Source organism: Coenobita brevimanus, chromosome 63 (assembly GCF_032717465.1).
Source record: "Coenobita brevimanus isolate Jiangsu-jjx chromosome 63, ASM3271746v2, whole genome shotgun sequence".
NCBI classification, from domain to species: domain Eukaryota; kingdom Metazoa; phylum Arthropoda; class Malacostraca; order Decapoda; family Coenobitidae; genus Coenobita; species Coenobita brevimanus.
This window is the reverse complement of record NC_137016.1, coordinates 19,179,734-19,204,226: the sequence shown is the minus strand read 5'-3', so window position 1 is coordinate 19,204,226 and position 24,493 is coordinate 19,179,734.

The following is a 24,493-nucleotide window of genomic DNA, read 5'->3' as shown; positions in this document are numbered from 1 at the left end:
CACCTTCAGTCCTAAAACGCACTCACAAATGCAGCCACTGATCAAAATGGGACTGTTGACACACACACACACACACACACACACACACACACACACACACACACACACACACACACACACACACAAAGGAACAAATAATTCCATTAGCTGCGTTATTAAACAACAGGTTATGTGGATCGTCATAAGTATTTCGTCCAGCAACTTCCATTCATCGTGAGTTCCTTTGCTTCCTGAAGGTCTATTCTCTGTTTAGGCACACATTCACCACCATCACCATCCACCATCACGGCCTGCCATATACCCTTTATCCCGGCAGGGTACGTGTTTCTCCCACTATATTTTTCTTGCTTGATTCGCTGAGGGGAGACTTTTGGTACAGAGGGGGTCAGATTTAGCCGCTATTTTTTTATTCACTTTAGGGGTGCTTTCCCTTGAACAAAATCGTCCGGAAGTTGCAAAAAAAAAAAAAAAAAAGAAAGAAAGAAAGATCGATAAACAGAAAAGAAAGAAAAAAAAATAGGAGTAAATCGGTAAACCGCAATTTCATAATAGTTAAATACTGGTATCACAACCGTACTGATATCCATCCTCTCAGTGTGACCATACCACCTCAGCACACTCTTTTCAACTCGGCCTGAAATATAGCTAAATATTCCTGTGTATTAATGACTGAGGGACACTACATGATCAAAACATGAACCGAGTGACATTTCCTGGCAGCCTCCCCCACCTAATTAATGTTAATTACCGTACCTCAGGCATATCCAAACCAAGGCATTTACACCCACTCGAATAACCTAAATCATAATATAACCGCCTGGAGATAGCAAGACAAAAAAAAAAAAAAAAAAAATGCCGCTTCGTAGCGAAATGGTTAACTCCACCTGTATGTAGACCCCCCTCCCACCTTTTTTTTCAGTTTTTAATACCTGCCGTCACAAGACATCCACATTATACTTACTTTGGCAGAGACATCACACCTGAGTAATTCGATTCAGTTTTAATTAGTCCGTTTACTACAAGAGGTGTTCCATAAGCTATATAAAGTCGCCGGAAAGTAGTACACCTCAAAGCAATAATATTCCACCTCAGTCAAGTGGTTAATGTCTTCAGCACGATACCGTCTTATTTCAGCTTAATCGTACTTCCACAAGGCGACTTTATTCAGCTTAAGAAACACCAGGTGTGCTGAAGGTTAATGAAACTTACACAGGCATCTCACCCCGCCAGCACAATTTTTTATTTAATGTGTCTAGAATGGCCTGGAGGGAGCCAGAAGCCAATAGTAAAGACAGCAGGGTAGTGGCGGTAACAGCCAATGTATATTACTTGGGGCCAAGGTTGGGCCATCCTGGTCCGGATCATTTAACCCGTCAGCAAAACCCCACCTGCAGCAACCCTGAGCAGCAATTCGTTAAGCCGGAAGTGACTGCTTTGCCGCACTGCAAGCGTCTACGTCCAAGAAATACGTAACGTCATCTCTGACACTGTATTCCTGGTACAAAGTCTGCTCTGTGTCCACCTCAGACCTTCACTATGCCAATGAGGCGCCATGGAAGAAAAACAGCTGCACCCAAAATCAGGGCGTACCATGAATGACCCAATTATTGTCCTCTAATTACTGGCTCTTAACTACCCCACTGTGGGTCTAATAACCCAAGTAACGATTGTGTAAGAGAGCTGATTAGGACACACACGTGCTGGTGGACGCCGTGGAATTACAGACCACAGCAGAACACTGAAGGCTAATTCTGTGAAGGTAATTGCTGGAGAATACAATTACAGGAAAGCTGTATACTCGGCACTAATGATATCTTGGTGATAATTACATCAGTGGGAGAGAGAGAGAGAGAGAGAGAGGCAGACAGACAGACAGACAGACAGACAGACAGAGAATATCAAAGCAAACAAAAATAACAGACGAAATACCGTAATAGATAACAAAGATGCGACAGGATCTTGCTGAGATGACGGCACAACAGCCAAAATGGAACGATAAATCCATCCATCCATCCATCCTCCAATCCTACTTTGCCCCACGAGGAGCGTAGGAGCCCGGGGCTAGGCAGTTGGTCCTGACCTTTAAGATGAGAGTGACCAGCCTCACTCATCCATGAGTGGTATTACGTGAGCAATAAACCCCAACCACCCCATGGATATAAATTTTCACCGGCTCAATCCAATTGGGGTATAATAATTACCCACCGAACCACCAAGCGCCAAAATTTGGTTATATGGTTACCACCCAGCGTAGTAAATGATTTCCTGGTGTACAGGAAACCATTTGGCTTGTCACTCAGTGTAGAGTCACCCACACGCAGAAGAAGAGGAAAGAATGAAGGAAAGAAAGATTGAAGAGGGAGTGTAAAGTCACCCGTAGGCAGAAGGACGAGGAAAGACCGAAGGAAAGAAGACAGAAGAGGATGGAGGGAAAGAAGGATGGAGGAGAGGAAAGGGCAGACACTCGAGAGCAGCACTACATCGAGTGAGTGGATGGTGAGCGCCCCCCCCTACCACAAAACGATATATACCATACGGATAAAAATAGTTAATATGAAAGACTGAGCATGGGATAAAGACAAACGATATAACAAAATGAAAGTAAAGAAAAGAAAAAACAATATAATAAGAGATAATGAAAGATGGAAGACAGTCTAAATGGAGGAAAGTGAGAGTGGACAAAAAGAAAAAAAGAAAGCATCAAAGGATGAACATCAAAGGAATATAACGGAGGAGGGAGACGAGCAGGAAAAGGAGCAGGAGGAGAAAGAGGGGCGGGAGGAAGAAAGCAGTATAGGAAGAAGAAAAGGAGGAAAAGCAAAATTGAGACAAATAAGTGATACATTAATTACGGGAGAAAGAGAGAGAAAGGAAGGATGTGGGCGAGAAATAAAGGCAGGCGGGGATGTTGTGTGGCTCCTGCTTTGCCTAGGTGTCCGGTCTCTCTCTCTCTCTCTCTCTCTGGAAAGGCCACATGTAGTGTTTGTCCGTAACTGAGCCACTCATTTATTGGATGATTCAGCCTATGTTTCTCAAGGATGTGGTCCAGGCCTCAAGGGAGTGTATTGTTTTGTACCTAAGAGAATGAAATTTTATATACTGGTAGACCTGCACACAGACCAGGTTTTGTGTAGGATGCGATCCCCGATGGGTGCTACTTCCCACGGAAAGCATGGTCCCCCTGGCCAATGACGGTATGCACGGCCGTAGTTCTTTACCAGAAAACACATACAAGGATTTATGCAGTGGAACCTCATAACACCGGGGACGGCCCTCAGGGGTCCTAGGGAATGCTAGTATGCATAGCCATTTTTTTTTTTTTTTTTTTTAAATGAAGGAAAGCAAAATTTTAACCAGTGGTAGACCTCCACCCAGACCAGGTTTTAGAAATGGTAGGACTTCTTCAAGCTGACCCTGGGGAACAACACCATATTTTTTTTTTTCCCAGGAACATGAAATTTTGCAGTGTTAGACCTTCTGAATCAGGTTTTACACAGCGTGATGCCCCTCCTTCACAGGCAAGAGGGACCTTGGGAATCATGAGCAATGCTAGCATGTACAGCTCTAGTTATTTTTACTAAGGAAAACGTGATTTACCACAGTGGTAGAAATCTACCCAGAACATGTTTTGGGAAAGGCAAACTCCCTACCCTTCACAAAGGGCATTAAAATGAAAGAAAAAAAAAGTTGTCACTGCACATATATGGTTACAGAAACAACTATTAGCCCGTTAGCAATAAACTTTATCATCTTTCCATCCTCATTTTCAAATTATTCCTAAATTCGCGATGTTCATGATTTCTGCCTACATAAACTATTGTTTTGTATTATCCAGACGCATTCTTGTTTGCACATAAACCCCTTTCATTCGAGAATGTAATTTTTTATTAATTCTTCCTCCTAACAGAATCTTAATTTAGCTGTTAAAGTCCAATGGCAGATAAATTCCTAAACGTAATATCTTTCCCTACAAACTTGAAAAATCTCACCTTAACAAAATAAAATCGTCTGGCAGTAGCAACGACCACAACAAAACTTTGTAACCACATCCCGCAGCAGGTGACTCTATAAAACGACCCTGGAAAAAGAATGATCCTTGTTCCACTCACCGAGCAGGCTTTGGAGTGGGAAAACAATAAATGATAGAGGATGTAGTACTGAAGGGGTTAATCAGAATAATCAGCGACAGAGCAGATAAGCAATGCCAGTCTAATGAAGAATATGCCAAACATGACTGTAATGCCGTATACGTAAGGCATGATTGTTATTACAAGGACTTATACTTAAATATGACTGTAATGCGATAGACGGTAAATGAGGCGCGATAATTATTCCTAAGAGATGCAACTTGAGCTTATTCTTCAGGACACGAATTTAAAGTCATGAATATTTTTGCCAGAAACATGGTGCGATGTAAGAAATATGACTATTGTGGTATGAATGTGGTAAAAAAAAAATTGCAGGCTTAACTCTACGAATTTAGTCATGAACATGTGTTTAACAGGAACATATTCGGTTTTAAACTCTACCACTTATTCTCCCTGTTCGTCCTGGAGAAGAAATGAAGCTTTTATCTTAACTGGAACTCAATTCACCTAAAAGACCAAACACTTTTGGCGGTGTGGCAGACAGGCAATGAAGTGCAGACCTTGAGATGGTTGACGGGAGACAGTAGAGGAGGAGGTCGAAGGAAAGGAGGGGGGCGGGTAGGGTGGAGACGGTGGAAGGATGAGACGAAGGAAGAGGGGAGATTTACCCACTTCAGGCCCAGGAAGTCAATGTCTCTATATACTTGTGAATTTATATAACTATGGGGAGAAATTTCATGATGGATGAGATTAATGGGATTCTATTCTACACTGTTCACTCCGAGAGATTTCTATAAAATTTCAGCGGGCAGAAGAAGCAAAATACAAAAAAACGGTATCGCAGTGTAAAATTTAACCACTTTACTACAATGCTGTCTTATTATTCCTTCCTGCTACCAGACGATTATATAAAAATTACTGGGAGGGTTAAATGAAGTTACAACAAACTACTTGATTCCGTAAAGCTTCCTAATCTGAAAAATACCATGTGGAGACGCAAGAATAACATGACGTCAGCGTACTGAAGTGGTGACGCGGAGAGGGAGGATATGGGGAGAATATGATCAGGGAAAGGGCATAACATAGAAGATGAGAGAAAGAGAGAGAGAGAGAGAGAGAGAGAGAGAGACTGGCGCCAACTACATCCAAACACTTCAACAACTCAGACCTCCTCCACCCACACAGTCTTCCAGTCAACTTATCCTGACTACTAATCCTTCTGGACAGCTCAATGACACATCCATCCATCACCAATCCTCTACAATTATTCGACTACCCATCTATTCCAACATTCATTCATCCTACCATCGTCCTACACTCAGTTGTTCATCTGTTCCTTCATGCATCCAAATATCTATCACTTTCTACTCATTCATCCATTACCCCTTTTCAACACATTATCAATCCATACATCACCCCCTACTCTCAATCATCCACCCATCACCTCCCCTATCCAACCATCCATCTATCATCCATCTGTCCCAACACTCATCCATCCATCACCCATTTCGACACTCCATCAGTCCATCCATCACCGCCTACTCTCAATCATCCATCCATCACCTCCCCCATGCAGCCATCGATCTGTTCATCCATCCATCATTTGCTCCCTACATTCATACATCCATCAATCTGCCCCTCCAATACCTCATCCAACCATGCTCTCATCTACCCATCCATCACCTGCTACTTCCCATCCATCCTTGTCATCAATCTTTTATCTAGTCAACTTTCCTTCCACAAACCCATTTTATTTAATCATATTTATTTCTGCATCAATCCATGTTTGTTCCATCCGTATTCTCACCGTATCCAACCTCGTTCACACCAGTTCCACCCACTGTCTTGTTATCTCTACCCTTCATCCACACTCCCACCTTCAAAGTCTCTCTCTCTCTCTCTCTCTCTCTCTCTCTCTCTCTCTCTCTCTCTCTCTCTCTCTTTCTCCAGGTACTCGTATACCCAATATTTTATATTTCCTTTAGTTACTCCATTGTTTTGTGTGTGTGTGTGTGTGTGTGTGTGTGTGTGTGTGTGTGTGTGTGTGTGTGTGTGTGTGTGTGTGTGTGTGTGTGTGTGTGTGTACTGGAGGAGCTTCATCAATCTCCAAGATCCGGTTCATTTCATAGGTTGGGTAATGACAGGAGCGGGAGATGAGACGTGTGTGTGTCACCTCAAAAAACCACACGCATCACACAAGCTGCCACAAGTTACACAGCGCCCTACACCTTATCCTTACCCAGTACATACTCTGAGATGCTCCTGGCGTGGGTCCGGTGCCCTGTTGTGTAAGTCTGGAAAATATCTGGAACGTGTGTGTGTGGCTCTGATGCAGGACAGAGGGAGGATGGGTGGGGCAGGAGTACAGACAGAGGTGTGTGGGATGGAGTGAGAGGAGAGATAACGGACTGAAGAAGGAAACTCCGAATACGATGATTAATAGTTCATGAACGGGCCAAAAGATGGTTCCACATACCACCACATGAGTACGAATACCCACTATCCGTTATATATGCATGTGATGTGTTATACAGATTGATGCAATTGTCAGCGAAGGTGATATTTAACTTTGCTTTTCCTACCTCAGGACAATTTCTTCAATTTGGTGGGCACAATTCGTAGTGAAGGGATTAAATATGGTCCTAAGTTACTCCTTCAGTACTTTATTTGAATAAAAAATTCGAATAAATTCGTCCAGTCGCTGCATGAATATGAAAAAAAAAAAAAAAAAGATGAACTCATACTGGCATTGATAAGATGATGGGCTTTACAGAAAACATTTAACGCATTTTTCAGCATTTCGGGTCCTCAAGTTGCCTGGAAATTCATTCTGGCGCCTTCAGCATCATCAGAACAAATTGGATGGAGTTCATTCCGACTGCAGTCATCCTCTGAGTCCCTGGGGTCTCTGTAAACTTGATGAAAATTGTCACGCGTTAGTCGGAGTAAAATGAAAACAAAATGTGCCACGAACTCGTGATGTATTATGTACGTCGGGGAATTAGTACTGGGGAGGTAGTACCTTTTCTTGACAACCTATAAATCCTAATGTACAATGCTGTCCTACATCGTGTTAATATAATAGCACTATTGAAAGTGAGCAAAGACTGTGTGGTGTGGTGGCGTGGTGTGGCGGGGATGGGGTGAATGTGAGTGTGGGGGTGGGGCGAGTTTGAAGGGAGGAGTGATTGTGGAGAAAGGATGAATGTGAGGTCAGGGTGAATGTGAGGCGGGTTAAGTGTGTGTGTGTGTGGGTGGGTGGGTTTGGGAGCAGAGTGAGTGTAGGGCGAGGTGGATGTGACTGTGGGGGTACGAGCGTGAGTTGGAGTAAACAGGACTCGAAAAAATCAATTCCTGGCTGCAGCTGTGTTAACATGGTATTAATAATGACATTGGTTAAACATAAATCGATTATCTTAATTTTGCTAAGCAGTGCATGCGACAACTGTTAAAAAAAAAGTAAAACTGTAGTGAATAAAGCACTTTTCTTCTAATTAAAAAAAAATGAGGCCTGAATCACGAGTTGAAATGATGCCATGTTTTATGTGTACTGGTTCACACCTCCAAGCGACGTCTGGTATATTTCTTTTTCATTTCTCCGACACACACACACACACACACACACACACACACACACACACACACACACACACACACACACACACAACCACGAACCAGACAATGAATAAACAGATGTACCAACACAAATAACGCAAGACGTGACACCCTCACGTCCTAAAATTTTCCCTAAAAGTAAATAACTCGTGTGTTTGGGTCTTAGACTTTCGTGGCTCTTCTAATCTCGCTAAGTGGATGGGTATGTTTTCCTAATCCTTTTGAACACCAGGATTTACTATATATTCTATTTTTGTAACTACTTGGCGATTTTATTCAGCTCAAGAAGTGACGGGGTAGTCTATATATGACCTCTCCAGGTCGGAAAGTTTATCTAAGCTGTATATAATATTCATGAGATGGTAAGGGTAAAAGAAGAAAAATCATCAACTTACTAACTTGGTTAAGACTTCCCTGAAACACTTTTAAATCCTTCAACCAGGTGACGTATTCTGTATTTTACTCTTACTATGGTATATAAATTTCATTCAGTAGAAAGGTGAATATTCGAAGTGGACTTGTTAGACATAGACCTCATGAACCCCTTCGCTGCTAGACATCTTTCTAAATCTGAATAAAATCACCTGGAGGTAACAATAATAAACCTACATAATATAAATTCTAGTTAAGTAAAGGAGTTAGTGTCAAGCCGAAGTGGCCTGAAGCACAAAAGGGATAAAGTTAAGGAGAACGGAAGTACAGTTAAAATTAAGTTTTTGGTTAAGCGGGAACTCTTGTAAACATATGAGAAAAACTTGTGTCCTGTGTATAAGGCAAGGCTTCTGAAGTTGAAAAAGTTATTACGCTTGGCTCTGACCCCTTGAATCCACAGACACCTATTCATTTATTTATTTAATGTTAAAAGAGATATCTACTACAAGTGGGATTAAGAATGGCTGTATTAAAGCATTCCATCTCGATATTTTACCAATCTAAATAAACCATCAGAGACAGCAAGAAAATAAAGAAAAAGTCGTCCTCAGTTTGAAGGGGTTAACGAGTTCCATCCTCCCCACCCTACCCACTTCCCAACCATCTAATTTACCAGTACACGCCGTTATTCACTGCCAGCATCCTGACACCATCTCCTCTCCCTTACTGTTCCACCATCAACTTCCCTTTCCTTGACTCCCCTCCCCCACCTACATTCCCAACATCTCTCCCTCCTTTCCTCTCCTCCATTACTAGGCCTTTTTTTAAGTCTCCCTACCCTCATCTCCTTTCCTTGCCATATTTTACCTCCATATCCATCTCTCACTTCACTCTTCTTTTATTTTCCTCTCTAAAACTTCTTTCTCCCTCACATTAATTTTCTATTTCTCTAACTTCCTTCATCACACCTCTCCCCTCCACCTCACTTTCGCTCTTGCACCCTCTATTCCTCCCACACACTTCTCATCTCTTCCCATTTCTTCCCTCACCTCCACCCCCTCTTTTCTCCCTAAGGCGTCAATGGGCTAATTTAATTTTACACATAACGTCTACTTTCATGGGTTTGGTACAACAAGATAGATTAGAAAAACTTGTAATTAATGTGTGTGTCAAAGCTAGATGTATGAGTGTGAGAGGAAGGAGGCAGCAGCGTGTGTACTTACCTGTGTGTACTGGCGGGGTCAGGACACTCAAGCGGCGGGGGATAAAGGCATCTTCACCTCCTTGTTTTCTCAGTTCTGTCAAGAGAAAAAACAATATATATGTTTTACTGGACTATAAACAGTACTTTAACATACCTAAGATATTTTGAATGCTTCATGTGAAACATAACATTCACTACAAAGGAAAGTAATGCCCTAAAACTAATAATGTCTATATTAACTGAAGTAATACCCTCAAATTACTAGTGTCTATATTAACCAAAGTAATGCCCTAAAAATATTAGTGCGGTGTTTATATGAACAAAAATACTCTTAAACTACTAGTGTCTATATTAAGTAATATTCTAAAAATACTAGTGTTTATATTAACCAAAATAATACCCTAAAAATACTAGCATTTCTGTTCATTCATGCTTGGCATTTCTTTCATGGGCTATATGTAGAGTATATCATAACCATCATAACCAGCTTAACAAACAAATGTGCGATGCCAAACGACTCACACCACAGCTTAAAGTGGACCCTCATTTCGCGTGGATCCCTTCGGCTTGATAAAGGTAAAAAATGTAAAACCTAGTTATTTTCCAGATCTATTATTATTTTTAGTAGTGGAACAGTGCCTGTAAGAATAATGTATCAGTGCTGGCTATATGAACAACAAATGCCTCATCAATGAAGTATGTCGTATATTTACAATCACTGCAGCAGTGTGCTTTTTTTATTTATTTTTTTTTTAATAGAACAGAGGAAGGAAAAACAAATGAATAAAAAACAATCCACACACCAGAGTATTGGCGTCCTCCATTCATAAAATATCTGTAACAGTTGGACTTGAACATCTGTTGGTTGAAGTTTGGGGGAAAAAACTCTGGGTAAGCGAATTCCAGAGAGATGCAGTTCCAGGGAATAAATGAATTCTGATAGGCAGAAGTTCTGCAATATGGCTGAGTGACATTCCAGTCATGAGCGCTACCAGATGCCCGCGTAGCACGAGGGAGGGCATGTAGAGGTGGCACAATGAACGCAACTTCGTCTGAGCATTTGCCATAAAATATCTGTAAAATAATGCAAGGGAGGCAACATTCATTCTTAGTAGTAGGAGAGGTAGTTTAGGCTATTTAAAATAGCAGGGTTACTTCTAATTCCAACAGCTTTGCTCTGAATTTTGTCTAGTTTTAATGCATCCTCTCCACATCCATTTCACATGGGTGAGCAATATTCAAGGTGAGTGCGCACATGACTTTTATAAATTATAGCTAACTGGTCGTCAGTGAAGAAGTTACGGACTCTGTACAATAATCCAAGTTTCTTTGAGGAGGTTTTAGTAAGTGATCTGACATGAGAGGTCCAGCTGAGGGCATTGTTAACGGAGACGCCGAGAATTTCAATACTTTTTTGAGATGGGAATATTAGTAGCACTGAAGGTAATATACGAATCTGGCTATAGCTGTCTATTGGTAAATTGGACAGTATATATTTGGTTTTACTAGCATTAAATGAGACATTGATTGTAGATAAGTCTTGATTTATGGAGAAGGCTGTACTGAGTTGGACAGATATTGGACTTTGTAAATGGGTGTTTAAGTGTGAATGAACTGTGAAGTGTTGACTCATCTGCATATGAATGCATACATGAAATTCTTCCGTAAACACAATATGCAATATTTAAATGAGTCTTTACCATGAACACACGACCATAGAATATACTGGATGTCTTAATATTAACAATGCTGCAAGTGATGTAATCTAAAATTACAGTCAACCACTTCACTCCGATGGCGTATTTCACATACATACTATTGTTGTTAGTACCAAACGATTTTATGTGATTTAGGAGAGACATTTGGTACCAAAGGAGTAAGCTGTAGTCTTCATTAGTCTCTTTACTAACTGCAGGTCTGTCCTAACCTGAATATAATCATTTGGTGGTAAGAAGAATAAAATATCTAACCACGTCATCGGACTGAGTGGGTTAATGAAGGATAGCAACGCTAGGTTCATATTTCGCAGCTCTGGTCCGCTCCTTATGACATCAAGATTGGCAGTTTAGCTAATTCCAAACAAATGATATCGAGTAATGAGAGGCAAGGGAAGAAGGGGTTGTGGAAACTGTATTTAAATGCAGAGAGATGAGTAAACTGCCTGTTAATAGTGAAGGAATATACCTTAGTGTAATATTTTTGTCGTGTCAGGACAGGGGTATAAGTGGGGTTGAAGTGTATAAAACACACTGAGGAGAAAGAGAATATTTTTTCCTGCAATAGGTCAACACAAGATGAACACTAATCTTGATGAATGATGGATGACGTGTAATGGGCGACGACGACGACGACGACGATAATGAAGCCAACAAGTTGGCAAATGATCTTTTGTTCTACTGTGAGGATCCATGAAGGAGGGGCGTCTGTCTCAAGGTGGTAAATGGAAAGATACTGTTTAGAAAGGAGAAAGGTTTCTCTCCCGTCTTTCCTTACGCAGACATCAGTTTATCGGAAAAAATATATATATAAAATAAGTGTTAACTGCTATGCCTCTTCTTCAGAGCTGGCTGACATTCCTTCTAGGTCAGCGAATGAAAACTGTTCAAAGAGGGTAGCTTCATGCTTTCGACGAGAATGCAGTGCACATTAGATTGCTGTTTAAGTTACACTGTGCATACAACACCATCCTACTTATGTTCCGGGCTGTCATTTATCACCAAACACTGAATCATGTCGGATCCTGTGACATTATGCTAATTAATTGTTAGGGGATATGGAAGGGAACTAATAATGGGTATAGAGGTAGGATGAAATACACTGTACACATATTGTATAAATGTGTTTATGTGGTTTTTCAAAATCAACTGTACATAATACGCATAGAATAAAATGATATAATTTACACCATCGTTCATAATCTGGAACTCAGCTGTTCTGGTCTGCCTGGCAGTGTGTTACAACCAGCGTACATACTTGCATCTGTCACTGTTTACAATATCAGCATATTAATCGTTTCACTTCGATGATGTATAATGTTTTTTTTATCATTTCTATTTGCAGAATATTTTCCTTACCTTAGAAGAGCAGTCAAGGTGTTAATGAAGGATTTATCAGATACTTCTACATCGAAACGCCTTTCTTGAATATAGTCAGCTTAAGGTTACAAGTGTAAATTAAAAATTATATCCTTCGTTGAAGAGACGAATCAAAGGTGCCAAAGTTTAATACAAAATAATACTATAGCCTAGAATCACCCCCACCAAATCTCCATATCAACCTCTCTCCTGAGAGGCTGTTAATCCATTCACCCCGAGGTGGTACTGCTCCGACATGTTCCCCCAGCCAAGTCGGCAGGTATAGTCCCTGCCTAGGCATATCATGTAAGCCCAGGGTCTACCTGAGTTGAGCAACACTAGTGCAGGGGCTCGAACCAAGGTGCTATGGCGTAGTGGACAGTTGCCTTACCACAGCGATAAAATCGCCTGGGGTCAGCAAGATTACAATGGAAAGTCCGTCCTCTCGCTGATGCAGTTTAGTCAGGCGGTCGGTTTTACCCTGGCATTACAATGACCCCAGTAATATGCTAACCACAGTATACCGACAGTAAATGGAGGAAGAGAAATACAAAGGTACAAACACACACACATGGAGAGGGAGACGGAAAAGAGTAAGAGATGCATGAGAGGAAGGGGTGGAGGCAGGAATGTGAGGACTGGGGAGTGTCAGTGTAGGAAGAACAAGGGGATGGGAGGAAGGTGAAGAGAGGGAAGGATCAGGGTGTGAGGGGAGCTGGGGGAAGGTTGGGGAAGAGGAGGGGAAGGGAGATGGGGCGGCATGGAATGGGTGGAGTTGGCCTCGTTACCACAAACTCCATCACCGCCTCAACCCATCTTCTCATTGCTAACTTCCTCCTTCTTTTCTTCATCTCTTCCTTCCTCCCTTCCTCACCACCTTTCCTGCTCTTCCTTGTGTGCTTTCCATCACTAGGCCCATCCCTGTGTCCTCCCTTCTTTTGCTGTGTCCTTCATTCCCTGTGTCCTTCCTCTTTTTTCCTTCTCTGTGTCCTTCCTTCCTTCCCTGTATACTTCCTTTTTCCTTCCCCTGTCCTTCCAACCTTCCCTGTATAATTCCTTTTTACCTTCACTGTCCTTCCTTCCTTCCCTGTATCCTTCCTTTTTTCCTGCCCTGTCCTTCTTTCCTTCCTGCCTTGAATCATTGCTTTGTACTTTCCCTGTGTCCGTTCTCTCCACCTTCTGTCCATTCTCACTCTCTGTGTCCGTCCTTGTGTCCTTTCCTTTCTGTATCTTTCCATGTGTCCTTCCCTGTGTCCTTCCTTGTATTCTTTTCTGTATACAGTAGTTTCTCGCATGCTTCCTTGTGTTCATTCCCGTATCCTTACCATCTTCCCTTCCTGCCCACATCTGTTTTATTTTCCTCTCTTGTTTTCTCTCTCTCTCTCTCTCTCTCTCTCTCTCTCTCTCTCTCTCTCTCTGTTGAAACAATATATTGTAATGTCAAGCATGAGGAAGTCAGAGGAGGAAGGAGATGGAGGAACAACGGAATCATCCAGAGTAGAGGCAGAAACAAAAGTATGAAGAAAAATATATGTTTCAACAAAGGTGGAAACAGCAACAGAGCCATCTGAGTGGAAAAGAGTGCGGTGGAAGTATATTTGTTAGAGATGTTTATGACCAGTCTTCAGAAAGAAGAAAATGTCTTTTGTTCTGTTCTGTTCATTCTCCTTGAACCAGATGAAGTTCTTCGCAAAACGAAGAACATTTTTTTAGCAGTTTTGAAAAGATACAGCTTGAATTAGAAACAGGTTGGCGAAGGCACATTTGAAAGGCAATGTCCGTGCTACAGACAACAGCAAAACAAGTGTGGTTTAACTTGTGGGTTCACTAAGGCGTACTGGCAATAGCGGAAACGTAAGAAAAACAGGTCTATGCTTCCGTCCTTGAAAGAATAATTTCCGTGACGCGTACAGCACACTGGCAAGGATCTATACAGTACTACAGAAGCGGCTGTTCGCCTTACCTGTGTACGTATATGCAAGTCCAGAATTTTCTCCGCTCTCACCCTCCTCTTCCCCAAATCCCATTCCCTTACGTCCTTTACCGCAAGAATATCTGATCACCGCCATTGCCCCACACTTAACCTGCTCTCCCGCCTCCTTTCTACCCACTCGGCCTTCACTGGATATATTTGCATCCCATTCTCTCGTTCTTTGTGTTCATCTCTGGCCGGCTGAGCGTGGTAATGAGCCGGATTATCTCTGCACTGTTCTTACTTTCACCTTTTTCTCTTATGCCTACTATCTTCTCTCTCTCTCTCTCTCTCTCTCTCCCCGTGACCAATTTTCTAAAGCAAATTACTTCTTCCAGATTTCGCTCTGATTTTCGTGTACTTTCTTCTTGATATTTCCCTTCCTCTTCCAACCTTCACCTAATAACAGTCTCCCTCTCTCTCTCTCTCTCTCTCTCTCTCTCTCTCTCTCTCTCGTACTCTGCCAGCCACTCACCTACAGTTTCTCTCCCACGCGTCTTACCAAGCCTCTTTTTCTTCTGTAAAACTTGTTCTCAACTTTCATTATTCCCTCCTTTCTCATTATTTGCTTCGCCCATCTCGAGACGAAGATGACTTTTTTTTCTGATTATAACCGGCTTTCACTCTGACTTTATTAAGAAAGGAAAGGAGGAGGAGGAGGAGGAGGAGGAGGACGAGGACGAGGACGAGGACGAGGAAGAGGAAGAGGAGAAAGGAAAAAGAAAAATGTAGAGATGGGAAATAAAAGTAAGAAGAAAAAGAAGGCAGAGGAAGATGAAAATTAAGAATCTGGGATTCGTGAAGAATAGCTAAAGAAAGGAAGACGCAGAGAAGTCGATATGGTAAGGGGTAGACAAGGCTGGGGACAGAAAGAAGGGCGAAAGATTGAAGGATGAGAGTGTGAGGAGAGGACATAAGAGAGGAAAGAAGGAAATGGAGAAGGGGGGAACTTTGAGGGAGAGACAAGAAAGCGAAGAGTCATGTGAAGGAAAATAGCTAAGAGGGAAACTTGAGTGACAGGAGAGAAGTTATGAAATGAGAAAAGGGAAAGATGATGAAAAGGAGGAAAAACAGGGATGGGAAGAAGTAGGCGGAGGGAAGGAGAATGATGAGGAAGAGATCAAAACGGAAAAGGATGGAATCGAAAAAACTGGTGAGAAAGAAACATAGATGATAGAGAAAAAAATGATAGATGCAAGGAAGTTAATGGAGGATAAGGGAACATGCTGAACTGACACGAATAAGAGGAGGGAAGGAAGAAAAGGTACGAGAGTGGGTGAGGAGATAGGGATGACAAAATTCTTCACTTTGAATAAATTTACTCTTCCTACAGTGTGTCAATCATTCTATAAGCTGACTAATGACCACACACACACACACACACACACACACACACACACACACACACACACACACACACACACAAGCAAACAATAAAACGGTAAAGAGTCGTAACCTTCTCGACATACTGTTCAAGAGCAAATAAGCGCCTTGCAAAATAAAGGTAGTGAATTTTATGATCGTATTATATTTTTACTTCCATCACTCAGTATCTGGCGGGGGGTGGAAGGCGGTAGGACAGGAGGATGAAGTAGGGGGGAGGGGGGAGGAATGAGTTGAGGTGAGACGAAGGAAAGGGAAAGGAACAGAAGACGAGAGATTGGGGGTTTAGAGAAGGAGGGGTGTGGGAAGGGGAAGGGGGAAATGGTGTGCATTGGGAGGTGTTGAAAAATGGGGGGTCATGGGATGAGGAGGGTGTGTAGGACGAGATGGGGAATGGAAGACGTGAGGGCGGGAGGGAGTGAAGGAGGGGAAGAGGGAAGTGATGAGTAGGTGAATGTGGTAAACAGAGTGAGGGAGGGGAGGAAGAAAGAAAGGGTGAGTGGAAGATGATGAGGAATGTGAGACTGTGGGGAGGAGAAGTTGAGAGGAACAAGGTGAGAGAGGGAGGGTGGGAGGCGATAGAGATGAGGAGTGGGCGGGGAGAGGTAACTGTCGGGGAGCAATGTGAAAAGAGAAGAGTAAGCAAGGAAGCTGATGAGGTGATGAGTAAGTGTATGAAGATGGAGACGGGGAGGGGAGGGGTAGAGAAGGGGCAGGGATAGGGTGATATGGAGGTATGGTAAGAGGCAAAATGGAGACAGCGAGGTGGTAGGTGAAGGATAAACTAATATGGTGATAGGGAGGGGGAAGTAGTGGTATAGTAGGAGTTAGTGACGAGTATGAAGTGATCGAGTGATGGGCAGAATGGGAGAAGGAGGAGACGTAAGGACGGAGAGAAGGAGAACTGAGGAGATAGAAGAGGAAGAGAGATGGAAGACTATGTGATGTTACAGGTGATGGGGGTGAACAGTGATGGTGACAGGTAGTACAAGACTAGAGTGAGGATGGCATGCATAAGGGTGGGGAAGTGAATCAGACTGCAAAGGACTTACCGGTATATATAGCAGAGGTCTATCTATCTATCTATCTATTGCCAGACGTCTCAATCCCGTTCGGGGTGGCCACAAACAAATAACCTCCACGTCGCCCTGTCCCCCTCCATTTCACTGCCCCGCTCCCAACTCACACCCCCCTCTCTCATATACGTCTCCACCCCATTCCTCCATCTCATCCTCGGCCTCCCCCTCCCTCTCCCCCCCTGCCACCTCACTCACATACACTCTCTTCGTCAGTTTTTCACCCTCCATCCTCTCCACATGGCCAAACCACCTCAGTGTATTCCTCCTAACGCTTCCTATCACATCCACATCCACACCACAACGCTCCTTTATATTCTCATTTGTCAGTCTGTCTCTCCATGTGACTCCACAGTCTCCTCTTAAATAACTCATTTCCACTGCTCTCACTCTTGACTTGTGCCCTTCCAACAACGTCCAAGCTTCACTTCCATACGTTAGAGTTGGTATCACAATACTGTCATGTAGCAGCTTTTTCACTTCCATGCTCACTTCCCTGCTTCATATCACTGCTTTCAAGGAACCAGCAACGTTTCTTCCCTGTTGTACCCTTTCAAGCACTTCACCCTCCAAACCTCCGTCTTTACTCATCGCACTACCCAAGTACTTAAACGTACTCACATTTTCCAATTCCTCACCATCCAACCTCGCTGTTCATTCACTGACTTCACCCCTCTCAAAGACCATCACTTTACTCTTTTCTACATTCACCTTTAGATTCCGTTTCTTACACACTCTCCCAAACTTATCCACCAAGCCTTCCAGCTCCCCTTCGTCTTCACTCAACAACACAGTATCATCTGCAAACAACAGTACAGAGTTTCCAAAACACTACCCTCTCTCATCAGGGCCACTCCAACATCCTATACCCTACCTTGTATCTCTTTTATTACCCCATCCATGTACAGATTGAACAACCATGGAGACATGACACATCACTGTTTCAACCCAACCTTCAAAGAGAAAAATTCACTCAGTTCACCATCCACACGCAATGCAGCCTTAGCACCATCATACATACTCTTCACAGCATTCAACAACTTCCCATCTACTCCATATATTCTTAATACTTTCCACAATCCTTGTCTATCCACCCTGTCATATGATTTCTCCAAATCCATGAAAGCCCCATACATCTTTCCCTTCTCTAGAAACTTTTCCATTAAAGATCTAAGAATGAATATCCGATCTACACAACCTCTTCCCTTCCTAAAGCCTCCATGTTCTTCTCCAACTAATTCCTCTGTTGACAGAAAATAGGGAAAAGGAGGACTTGGACTGAAAGCTTGGTTAGAATCAGATGGGTAAGAAGTAAGGTTTAGGAAGGGAATGGGAATGTAAGACAGAATCAGGAAAGGCAGAAGAAGAGATTAGGGTGAAGGTGGAAGAAAAGACTGTAGGATGGGATGAAGGAAGGGAAGGGAGGAGGAAGGGAGAAATGAGTAAATATAAGAGGGTAGCGAGAGAAAAGCATCGTTGAGAGGAAAAGAAGACAGAATTAAGACAGGGGAAAGAGAAACGGTAACAAGGTTGAGAGTGAAAGAGGAGAGAGGTAAGACTGAAAGGGAACCAAGGCTGGGAGGGAAGGGAATGAAGAGGACGATGGGAGAGAATAGGGAATGATGAGGACGAGGGGAGGGAATAGAGAGAGGCAGGAGACGGAGGAGAAGGAATGAAGAGAAGGAGGGGAGCCAAAGAGGTGAGGAGGTACACAGTTCGCGGAGGGATAAAATGTGGGGGGAAAGATTGTGGGTGAAAATGAGATAATATGGGAGGAGGGATGTGTTGATGGACAGAAGATGTGGAATGAAGTAGTACCGGTATACAAGGCAAGACGGACTGGGATGAACGGGGTGACGCGGAAAGAAACATGGGGATAAGAGCCGTATTCCTGATGCCACAGGAGATTTCGTAACATCTGTTTCTCAGCGATTTATTCTGCATATTATATAATCCTTTTTATTCCCTTGTAGATTACCGAGGCAAACTACGCCGATACTATAAAAATATGTATAACATTACAGAGAACATGAGAATTAAGGTATAATGTGCATAACGAATCGGTAAGAAAGATGCACGATGAAGTCATGTAAGCCACCTAAAATATGACCCTGAGTGTGCTGAAAGGAAAGCAACTTTGAAAGAAAAGTTAGAAAGGAGAACGAAATGGAAAAAATAAAGGAAATGTGTGGAAGGTGAAAAACTGTATAGAATCATGAGAAGATGATAAAGAAAAAGTGAAGGAGGCATGAGAAGGCTGCAGAGAAAAGGGAAAGAAGTATATATGGTTGTAGGTTCAATGAAGAAAGATAAGGTTAAATAAAGAATATCTGCTTGTAGATAGGAAAGGTAACGAAGGAACGGAAAGAGTGAATCTTAAAGGAAGATGAATGGGAAATCTAGGAGGGAGGGAGAGAAGGAACTGAAAGACTAAAAATAAAATGAGGAAAGAAAGAAATTAACGAGGTGCAGACATGAAAGGATGAGTGGTAAAGAAGAAATAACAGGAGGAAAGGACGATTAAAGAAGTGGAAAGAAAATAAACGGGGACGATCAAGCCTACCTATCTATCTATCTATAGCCCGACGCCCTAATCCTGCAAAGAGTGGCCGCAGCCAAACGCCTCCAAGTCGCTCTGTCACCCACCATTTGACTACCCTCCCCCCAACTCACCCCCCCCCTCCCTCATATACCTCTCAACTCCATCCCTCCACCTCATCCTCGGTCTACCCCTCCCTCTCCTTTCCTCCACCTCACCTACATACACCCTCTTAGTCAGTCTTTCATTCTCCATTCTCTCCACATGTCCAGACCACCTCAGAGTATTTCTCCTATTCTTCTCAACCACATCCACATCCACCCCACAACGTTCCTTCACTTCTTTATTCGTCAACCTGTCCCTTCTTGTCACTCCACATGCTCCTCTCAGGCAACTCATTTTCACTGCTCTCACTCTTGACTTGTTCCCCTCTTGCAAGGTCCACGCCTCGCTTCCATACGTCAGGTAGGGATCACAATACTATCATGCAGTGATTTCTTAACTTCCATACTCACCTCCCTATTTCTCATCACTGCTTTCAGTGAACCAACAACCTTCCTTCCCTGCTGTACCCTTTCACGCGCTTCATCCCCCAAAGTTCCATCCTTACTCATCACACTACCCAAGACTTGAATGCACTCACACTCTCCATATCCTCACCATCCAACCTCACTGTACATTCTGCGACTTCATTCCTCTCAAACACCATAACTTTACTTTTGTTTACATTACCTTTCAGCTTCCTCCTCCTACACACTGTCCCAAAATCATTCACCAAACCTTGCAACTCCCATTCATCTTCACACAACAATACTGTATCATCAGCAAACAGCAACACCGAAATCTTCCAAATCTCATTCTCATTCATTAGAGCAACCCCCACATCCACTGCCCTACCCTGCACCTCCTTTACAACCCCATCCATGTATATATTAAATAGCCATGGAGACATCACACAACCCTCTTTCAGTCCCACACTGAGATCAAAGAACTCACTCAGCTCACCATCCAATCGCACCGTAGCCCTAGCTCCTTCGTACATACTCTTCACAGCATTCAACAATTTCTCATCCACTCCATATATTCTTAATACCTTCCACATACCTTGCCTATCTATTCTGTCATAAGCTTTCTCCAAGTCCATGAAGGCAGCATGCACTTTCTTCCCCTTCTCTAGATACTTCTCCACTAAACATCTTAGAACAAATATCTAATCTACACACCCTTTTCCCTTCCTAAATCCCCCTTGTTCTTCTCCAACTAGCTCCTCTGTCATATGCCTAACCCTATCAATGAGTATTCTACCAAATATTTTACCAGTCACACTAAGAAGGTAAATACCCCTATGGTTACCACATACTTCTCTCTCCCCTTTTCCTTTATATAAAGGAACAATTATACCTGATTTCCAGTCCTCTGGAACCCTTCCCTCTTCCCAAGCCAATCTTAACAACTTCCATATCCACTCCACAACAATCTCACCCCCATACCTCAGCATTTCACCACACACTCCATCAATTCCTGGGGCCTTCCCCAACTTGATCTTCTTCACTGCTTGCACTACTTCCGTCCTACTGATCTCTTCCTTCCTCCTCTCATCTCTTCTTCTCCCAGCCATTCCCCAACCACTTATACTCGCACTGCTGTCACTCTCTACATTCAACAAATCCTCGAAGTGCTCCTTCTATCTCCTCAATTTCTCTCTCGTCTCCACCAACAATCTATTATTCCTATCTTTCACTCCCCCTACTATTTCCCCTTTCACACTGCCTTACTTTCTTTACCTCCTTCCAAAACAATTTCTTGCACTCTCCCTCCATTTCACACTCAGATTCCTCCCAAACTCTTTCATCCACTTTCTTCTTATTTCTCCTTCACCAGTCTCTTCCTCCCTTCTCCTCTACTCACATATACCTCTCTCTTCTCTCTCTCTCATTTTCTCCCTACACTCTACTCATTAACCATTCCACTATATGCCTTCTCCTTTTGTTCCACAGCTCGTTTCACCTCATCATTCCACCATGCTGTCCCTTGCACACCCTTGCATCTCCTCCTCACTCCACTGAAACCACCTCACACGCTGCGCTCTATATCTCTTCTGTAAATATCTTACATACGTTTTCCACCCCTTCCATCTGCTCCTAGCTTATACCTTCCCTAATCTCTCTTTCTTCCACTATGCTCTTATACTCTGCCATTTTCTCACTATCTTGCAAATTCTCCACTCTTCTCACAGGAACTGTTTCCTCCCTATCTTCCCCTTCGTCTCCTCAAATCTTCATTTTCTTTGCAGCATTTACCTTAGGCCATCACTAAGTTATGGTCCGAGACTCCATTCCCCCACCCTCTCCACACTCACCTTGCATCAACACTTGTCTTCTCATTCCAGCTCATCCACACACGTAGTCTATCATTGCCTTTCGTTCCAACAAGTTCACCATCCATCCTCCTCATTACTCTCCATGTATACCGGTGGATCATCTTATGTCGAAAGTAGGTGTTGAAACTATTACTAGCCCCTTGCAGCACAGATGTCCACCATAAAGCACTAAGAAAGGGAATTTGGAAGTAAGGATGACCTGTTCAAGGAAAGGGGACTGAAATGAACTAGGTACAGACTTTATGATTAGGTAAGGATTTTTTGTCAGAGAAGGAATGATAAAAGAAATAACTGGGAAGGGAAAAGACGGAACAGTAGAAAGGGAATGAGACTTACGGGGGAAATAAAATAGCTGCTAAAAGACTCTACAGGACCCAGAAACCTGCTGCTGTTTGTTGACCTGTGAGCTGAAGAAGGCAGGAGGGAGGGAAAAATGTAAGTTAGCTCACTTGTGATCGTGTCTGTTCTCGTACTTTATTCCAGCTACCGCCCGACTACTTTATGCAGCTCAGAATAAGTCCTCAGAAGGAGCCTGAGAGTAGTAATACTGGTACCATGAACCCTCCTATCGTCAAAACCAAATCTGTTATTATGCTACCACACGATTTTATTCAGCTGAGAGTGGGTTACCGAAGCCTACTGCGAGTGTTCAGGGAGGAGTGTAGGGGGTGAGGGGGATATGGAAAGAAGAGGGTGGATTAGGGTAGGGTGCTGAAAAGTTGTGAGGGAAAGGTTTACTGCTGAGAAGATGAAAATAGGGCTGCAGGAGGTATTTCAGGAGGTTTATTGATATGAAGGCAGGGAACTGTCCGGTTTTCCTCACACATTCATAAGAGTAAACAAAATCTGCCTCCACAAAAGTCCATCCTTGCCATCGATTAATCAGAATAGAAAGCTGGTATGCAAGGATTAAAGAACTTCATTTTTTTTTTTTTTAAGATAGTGCTCAGAACATTAAATTTTTTTCGTCATAAAGCTGCAATTCGAAAGCAACTCACTATTCCTATCCTGTATCTACATCGGGCTTATGTAAATGAACGATGGGTCAAAGTATTTTTGTAAATTATTTTCCTTCTTATTCATGGCCACCGGGTTACAGCAGCGTAAAGTACATCACATACTCAACAACAGACTTAATCTTCACTGTCATTTTACAATTAATCGTTTATCGCTCCATTATTTGCTTAGTGGCTAGGAGATAAGTTTTTTTGTTTGAACATATAAAGCAAGAGTGATTACTCGTCCGACTCTGAGTGGCATTATGTGAAAAACAAGCATTTAAACCCCATATAAACCACATTTGTCTGGTGCGCCTTAACCCACTGAACCACCAGGCGTCCACATGATATGATTACCACCCAACGCACCAAATTGTCTCCTGGGTTTCAGGAAACCAACTGGCTTGTCACTCTTTGCAGTCACATTAAGGTATCACTACATCAAGTGAGTGGACGTTGAGTACCTCTCCCCCCACCCAAAAAAAAAAAAAAAAAAATCTAATTCGTTAACAAATGTCACTTGAATATTACAAAAATTTTGATGCTGTGACAGGAAATCAAACAATACACTTTCCGAGGTACAGAAGGCCAAGACAAAGGCCAAGTTCCAGAATATCTACCACCAGGTGACGGCCAACGCCCACGGTGTGACTACACGATGCAAACAATGCCACACCACCCTAACGTCTTCAAGCAGGCTACCAGTTTTAATTTATCCCCACTGAAGCTTTACAAAGTTATTCATACCAGGAGAGATTTTTTAACTGCAAAAAATTACTTCATTAACTTTTTCTCTACTATGTGCCTCTCATAAAGTGAGAATAATCAACTGGAGTTGGCAAAAAAAAAAAAAAAAAAAAATACGGGCGTCCACGCTAGAAACTATGGATTGTACTCGAGCGAGCTAGATTGCTGATGATGCTATTTTAGCTTCCCAACAATTTGTGCAGGTCCACTCTATCGTTAATAACTGTCTAGGTAACCCAGGTTCAGTGCTCTACTGGCCACTTCTTGGGTTTGTTTTTTCAGCAGCATGGTGGCATTTCGTGAGAAAAGTCTCTTAAGTAACACCGATTACATTTTACTAAACTTGCCAATGATGTGTGCATATTCGTTGTAATTTTGATAGTCTCCAACACAAACCAATTTGGTGCCGTGCCCTGCTACCTGCTACATCCTGTTACTAACCACCAGCTACTACTCAGCACCTACACAACTACATAACTTGCTGCCGTTTTCGTTTTCGTTTTTAAAGGCTCCAACATGCTTGCATGTGTCGGCCTTGGTCACCTAATGGCAGCTCTCCACGCTGCACGATCCATTGCAACCTCCCTGTTCAGTCCCTTAACCCTAAGGTCACACTTAATGACCTCGTCCCATGTCTTTCTCGGTCTACCCCTCATAACCCCATCCCCAATATTAACACTTCTCACCCTCCTCACCCAATTATCATCCCCCAATCCTCTCCACATGTCCAAACCACCTCAATCTACACTCTCCTCATCACAACACCAATACACTCCAGTCCCATCCCTACCTCTCAACACATACGAGTACATAGTATTCTCACTGGCTGGATGAGACACTAAACTCCATCACTGCAATGAAGGGGTTAAGGAAATTGGTGCCAGTGAACACAGCACCTGATATTCAGCCGAAATGGCGATTTACACCACCATGCAACCCCTTAAAAACCAGGCCAAAAATAAGAAATCTAGAGACTTTCATACAAGGTAGTTCATATACTGAGCTTCCCTTACCGCTTACTTGGTGAATTGTTGTGTGTTGCTCA